Source organism: Neltuma alba, unplaced genomic scaffold (assembly GCF_004799145.2).
Source record: "Neltuma alba isolate B1F8T4 unplaced genomic scaffold, ASM479914v2 tig00010134_pilon, whole genome shotgun sequence".
Classification (NCBI taxonomy): domain Eukaryota; kingdom Viridiplantae; phylum Streptophyta; class Magnoliopsida; order Fabales; family Fabaceae; genus Neltuma; species Neltuma alba.
In genome coordinates, this window is record NW_021635082.1 from 731,882 (window position 1) to 739,095 (window position 7,214).

Here is a 7,214-nt window from a genome sequence, read left to right on the forward strand (position 1 = left end):
TCGTGAATCACGAGCAATAACCGATTAGAATAATGGGAAAAGCTCGGAAGGCTCGAAGTCGCAGGATATCAACCCGGATGGTGCTTCACCGAAAAGTATGTCGAAAATCAAAACGGACGGTGGGACGAGTAAGACAGTGGCAGTGTATGGGCCTTTAATGCTCATGCAGCGACAATTTCAGCGCCTTGAGAATTTCACGGGCAGATTTAACAGGAAGGCTGCGAGGGAGGCGAGGATTAAGGCAAGAGATAGAGAGGATAATAGGCCGATAGGATGTAATAGAAAGGTTGGAGCTAAGGATAACGTAGGAGTTACTGAGTGATCTGGTCTTGAGGAAAGCAAAAAGGCTGTAAATGAGGACATGGTAAACACTGAAATCACAAAAGAGACTCCTTGGAAATTTGGAAGAGATATCAAGAGTATCCAGGTTGGCAAGTGGGTCCCAGTAATTGGGAATAAGAGGAAAATAAAAGGGAAGTTAGTCTCACAAGGGAATTTAGTAGATGGGACAAGAAAAGTCGTTGTGGGCATCACATATAGGCCTCAGATGCTAACGGCCTCCAATTTTATGGAAGCCCTAAATTTTTTGCGATTCTAGCGAATGGGCTTGAGGAGCATGAGCCCAAAGCTCGTCGGCCATCATCATTCATCAAGAAACTGAAGCCCAAGTCTCTGCCGAGGCTTGTACAGTAGAGACTTCGTGTACCAAGACCGTTGAAGTTCATAATGACAAGGATATTTCCATGCGCGAGGATAGTATTGTTGATTCTGACCTGGTTCAACATGTCGGGATTACTGAATCCCGTTAAACCCCAACCATCTCCCAACGAATAGTCTGATATGGAACTCGCGTGGCACAGGAAATAAAACCTTTCCTAACCTTATACGCGAAATCAAAAAACACTACAAGGTGGATGTTATTGCTTTGCTTGAAACTCGGTCGAGTGGAGAGTGGGCTTGTCGTATTGCAAAAAAGTTTGGGTTTCAAGAACTTTGATATCATTGATGCTGCTGGATTTAGGGGTGGTATATGGGTCCTGTGGGATGATGATTTTTTGAGAATTCAGGTGCTTGAGAAAAATCCACAATTTTGCCATTTAAAGGTTGAAAGTGTCAATCATGAGCATTGGTATATGATGATGGTTTATGCTAGTCCGAATCTTGTGAGACGTCGCAGTTTGTGGGATTACCTGACGCATTTGGGTAATCAAATGCAATGGTCGTGGTGCATAACAGGGGACTTTAATGCTACTTTGTATAAAAATGAGTGCAGGTCCAATGCAATCAATGTGACACCCATAGATTGTGACTTTTACAACTGGGTCGAAAGCGTTGGTGTTAACAATCTTGGTTATGAAGGGCCTGCTTTCACTTGGAAAAGGACGGATATAGAAAGTCATATTGATCGTGTCCTATAGAATGATGATTGGCTCACTGCCTTTTCTTTGGCCACGGTCTTAAACCTTCCTTGGCTCAAGTCAGACCATCGTCCTAATTCTTTTGAAGACTAATCGGGGCTTTACATCGGATAAAGGAGATTGCCTGTTTTGCTTTCTGGCCGCATGGGTTTTACATGATCAGTTTGAAACTTTCGTGAAAGACAATTGGCGGGAAGAAGTAGAGTGGAACACCACTGTTATATCCTTCACTACAGCTTGTACAAAGTGGAATAAAGAAGTTTTGGTCATATTGGAACGCGAAAAGGAAAGCTCATTCGAAGATTGGATGGTATATCATGAGCTATGGCCGCCAATTGTAATTCACAACAGCTTGAACAGGTGCAACAGGACCTTTGGAATGAACTTGAAGAGGTTTTGGTAACAGAAAAGTTAGCCTGGGCGCAAAAAGTAATCCAGAATTGGTCCTTGTATGGGGACAAGAACACTCGCTACTTTCATGTGTGCAGTAGAAGAAGAATTAATAGGATAGGTGCCATTAAAGACGAAAGGGGAGAATGGGTTTATGATAACGACAAAATTCATAAAATGGCAAGTGAGTTTTTTGCTACTTTATTCTCTGAAGAAGTTGATCACAGAAGTGAGCTGGCCTGCGAAATCACTTTTCCCATTATTAATGAATCTGTCTTGCGACAAATGGGGCGCATGGGGATTGAAGAGGAGGTGCACTCTACTTTGTTTAGCATGGGAGCATTGAAAGCATCGGGACCAGATGGTTTAAATGCTTTGTTTTATCAAAGCCAATGGAAGCAGGTTCAAAAGTTTGTGGTAAGATTTATCAAGTTCTTGTGGTTAAATCCTTCTGAGATTGCACATGTGAATAGTACTTTAATTGTGCTCATCCCTAAGAAGAATCCAACTAAAACTCTCAAAGACTTATGACCTATTAGTCTTCGTAATGTGGCTTTTAAAGTCCTCATCAAGATTGGTTCTAATCGTGTTAAAGTTATTTTGCCAAGTGTGATTTCTCCTAACTAGTGCAGTTTTGCTCCCGGCCGCCTTAGCACCGATAATATTATTGTGGCATAAGAGATGATCCATTCCATGCAGAATATGAGAGGAAAGAAAGGTTATATGGCTATTAAGATTGACTTAGAAAAGGCCTATGATCGAGTCAATTGGGATTTTCTGGATAAATGTCTTGGGGAACTAAATCTTCCTCAAAGTTTAATGGATATTATTAATATTTCTGTGTCTATAGCAACTTTCTACCTGCTTTGGAATGGTAGGAAGGCAGAGAAGTTCAAATCCACCTGGGGTGTTAGACAAGGGGATCCTCTCTCTCCTCATTTTTTTGTGATTTGTATGGAGAAACTTGCTCATCTTATACAAGCCAGAATTACTATAGGAGTATGGAATCCTATCAAGCTGACCAAAACTGGACCACCTATTTCACACTTATTCTTTGCAGATGATATAATTATTTTTTCTAAGGCTTCTTTGAATCAGGTGGAAGTTATACATGAATGCCTTAATACTTTTTGCGAGAGTTCTAGCCTCAAGGTCAATGTTCAGAAAACAAGAGTCTTTTTTTCCAAGAACGTTAACCATAATAGAAGAAGTGAATTAAGCGACTTTTTGAATTTTACTATGGCAGCCGATCTGGGAAAGTATCTTGGTGTACCACTCCACCATGAAAGAGTAACGAAGGATACTTTTCAGGTAGTGGTGGATAAAGTTAAGGGAAGACTTACGAGTTGGAAAACAAACTCTTTTTATCTTTGGCAGGACGAACTGCTCTTGTCTCGTCTGTTACCTCGGCAATTCCCACTTATACAATGCAAACAATGTCTCTCCCGGCAAGTACAATTGATAAGCTGGATAGATGTAATAGAAACTTTCTTTGGGGTTCTAATACATAAAGAAGAAAGGTCTACTTACTAGCCTGGAATGAGGTGCACAAACCTAAAGGGTGGGTGGGCTTGGACTATGGCATTCAAGAGAGCAAAACCATGCTTTTTAATAACGGTCAGATGGAACTTGATTAAGAAAAAGGATGAGCTTTAGTCAAAAGTTATAAGAGATAAATATAAGTGTGGTTGTGACATTCTACCAAAGATCAACCTGAAGAGACCGGGTTCAAATCTGTGGCGGGGTATTAAGAAAACATGGAAGGAAGTTGTTAATGGGATTCAATAGGAAGATGGAACTCACAGCTACAAATGGAAGTGGAATAGTAGTGGGGAGTTTTCAGTCAAGTCAACCTATGAAGCTGTTAGAGGAGATGACCCTCAGATGAACACTACTTTCTGGAATAAAGCGTGGAACCTTAATAGTCCTCAACGAGTTAAAACTCTCATGTGGCTGGCAGGTAACGATCAACTAATGACTAATGAAGAAAGGAGGTGACGAAAGATGTGTGATACTGATGTATGCTCTTGGTGCCACACAGGGGTAGAGGATGTCCTCCATGTTCTTTGAGACTGCCCTTCAACGGCCCAATTGTGGCAAGATTTGATAGATCCGAAGCATGTCCACATGTTTTTTTCTCTTGATTTGTGGGAGTGGTTAACATGGAATTTCTGAACCCAGGTTGGCAATACTTTTGATGATTGGAAATCTGGCTTTAGTGCCATCTATTGGCTGCTTTGGGGAAGACGAAAAGCTAGAGATTTTGAAGGGAAGGATTCTAATAACCCTACTCTCTTGGCTCGATACCGGGCTACTCTTGGTAACATGCAACGTTCATCAAGTCGAATCTCTGGCATTAACTGGGAAGGCTGTATTGCCTTAGATCGTACTAGCTATCGGGACCCACCACCTGAGGGATGGTTTAAACTTAATGTCGATAGTGCATTTGCGAGATCTCAAGGCAGAACTGGATGTGAAGGGATTGTAAGGGATGCTAAAGGCAGATTCATTTATGGTTTCATGAACTGAATGTCAATGGGAGAGCACCTGGCCGCTGAGTTGAGGGCTTGCTTATTAGGTTTGAAGGCAACCAGGGGTTTAGGCCTTAGAAGAGTTGTACTTGAGACGGATTCCTCTAAAGTAGCGGAGTGCCCTTGCGAAGACAATTTTCAGATGCATGATTACAGGGATACCATCTTGGAGACGAAGCAACTGCTGGATCTCTTTTGGAATGTTGAAATCACTTGCATACCACGTCAAGCCAACAATGTTGCGGATTTCCTTGAGAAACGTGCATTATCAGTTGCTCCTCGATACTATACTATTGGTAACCCACTGGATGACCTTGCTGCTATTCTGAGAAAGGATTTAAATAAACCTACTCAGCAGGGTTCTGTTATAAGCTGAGTCTTTCTCTCTTTTGTCATAAAAAAAAAAAAAAAAGAGGTCCCGCATTGTGCTAGACGCTGCCAGAGACTTTTATGTAGATAAACCAAGCAAGAGTGGAGATCTGGCCAAACTGTGGTTGCTAAGTTTGTCCTTGAGGAAGAGGATACTCTCGATGCCCCCTTTCTCTATGTTGCTTGGCCTTTAAATTATAGCAATTAAGATTAATCTGAGAGCTAACAATGTGTCACATCTTTAGCCTATTAAATTCCATTGCTAAAAATTTTATAATTGAAATTACTGAAGGATTAGTGATAGAAACTTTTGACGAAAAATTTTGTCACTAAAAATTTACTAACAGATCCGTTCCTAATCAGTCACTAAATTGAGTGGCGGAATTTTTATCAGTAATTTGTTAGAAATTAGCAACGGAAGTAATAAACTGTTTTTTTGTAATGTCATTCACAGGAAAACTTCCATACTACTAGATTACACTACTAGATTAAAAGACCATTAACATATGCGCGTGTTTCAGATATTTTAAACATACATGACTTGCTTCTTCTTGTTTTTTTTTTGGGGGTTTAGTCTTTCACGTCAATATTGACTTGGCTTACATCTGTTTGCTTTTCCCTCTTTTACGCTACTTTGTATGTCTAAACTCGCGGCCCCAAAGATAGAATGAGAAAGAGGGGAATTTGATTATGGCGACCTGAAATAAGACTTTTTGACAGACCGGTTGATCTATTAATCATTCACCATCTTTTTTACAAACGAGCCTTTCTTTTTCATACTCAAGTAAAGGATAATTGCAATCAAGTCTCAAGAAAGAAATTTAATTATCTTAAAGTCTATTAATAACTGAGAAACATGCAATGGCAACTTTCAGTGTATAAAATGACAACCAGTTTATATCACTCATTTATCATTGGGATTTTTTGGTAATTAAATATCTTTTTGGAACCTCATGGTAATTCTCCCCAAAAAGAGAGACCATCCCGACTAACTGTTTTTTTTTTTTGGGTTTTGGTAATTTCAAATGAGAACGAGACGCCGTACCTTGTGTGTTGCACGGGTTATTTGATCCGTGGTCTTTTTCAATTGGATGAACTAATTATGAAGATGCTATACATGAGTAGTTTTAACAGTTATTTGGGAAACCTCAATTGTAGACAACATTTATTTTCAATTGGTGGGTTTCTTTTCTGTGTCTAGCACTAGTACTTTCAAGCCCTGAATACTTTTCACCCTTGATAGTTATGTAAGAATACTGGTATTGGTAGATAATGTCCACCCTTTCTATTGATTGTCCCTAGCTCTTGTTAATTGTCATTGCAAATGATACCATTACTAAAAAATGTCTCCTATTCATTGAGAACGAAAGCCTGGATTGTGATGAGTTAAGGTTCATTTTGTGAATGAGCACTTCTTCGTCCTTGATTGTCCTATTTAATGCCACTGCTTTTATGAAGTGCCTTCCAAGTAAAGTAATTTACAGTCTCGTTCCATTACACAATCTTGCAGATTGGTCAATGTTTCTTAGAAGCATTATTGGTACACCAAGCTATAATCTTAACACGTGTGCTGGAATGCTTGAGCAATTCACGATGTTTAAAAATTCTATTGTGTATATGTCATATTGTGTAGCATCCTCTTTCTGTGTTTTATTTATGGAATCTCAGCTGTAATACTCAACCACTTCTCCCTATACCTGGGACAAAACATAGTCATTTAGACTTTTCGACAATTTCCACTGTAGGCTCTAGAATTGCTCTATTTGAAAGATACTCTGAGTCAAAAATATTTTCCATTAAATTTGGATATGTAGCATCCACAATTGCTTTGATCGGATCAAAAATATTTTCCTAAAACGTTTTTTTTTTAAATGTCAGTTATAAGGTACAGCTGGAATTAAACTATATGTAGTTTTGCAAACCGGATGAATGAAATCAACCTATCAAATTAATTTTTTATTTTAATAGACACAAGACTCAAATTAAATACAAAAAAATCTTATAAATAATAGTTCTCTAACAAATAGATGTATTACTAAAAAAATTCGCACATTAAAAATTTTATATTTCATTCTATATCTCATCTATCTATATTAGATTTTAAATGGTTTAGATTGCATTACACATATGAGCTCATGAGCGTAACTTTGGTTTGTGTGGGAAAAAAACCAAATGAAATACATGATATTTCATATTAATAAATTGTTTTTTATGTTACAAGATGCTTTCTAAAGTCATGCATTCTCTTTCATCGGCATGGTAAAATATATCTCAACACACTCTGAGTTTGTGCAGTCCAGTCTGACCAATAAATGCAAACAATATATTTTTTTAGTACATTTTTGCAATGTAATTTGAATACAATAATGTTAAAAGAGGCTGTCAAGGATTCATCAATAATATTTCTGTTCTTTAAAGATAATCTCCGCCATAACTTATGATAACCACCCAATAATAACGTCACATAAATTAATAAAGCTAGTTAAAAATTAATGATTAGTTATTT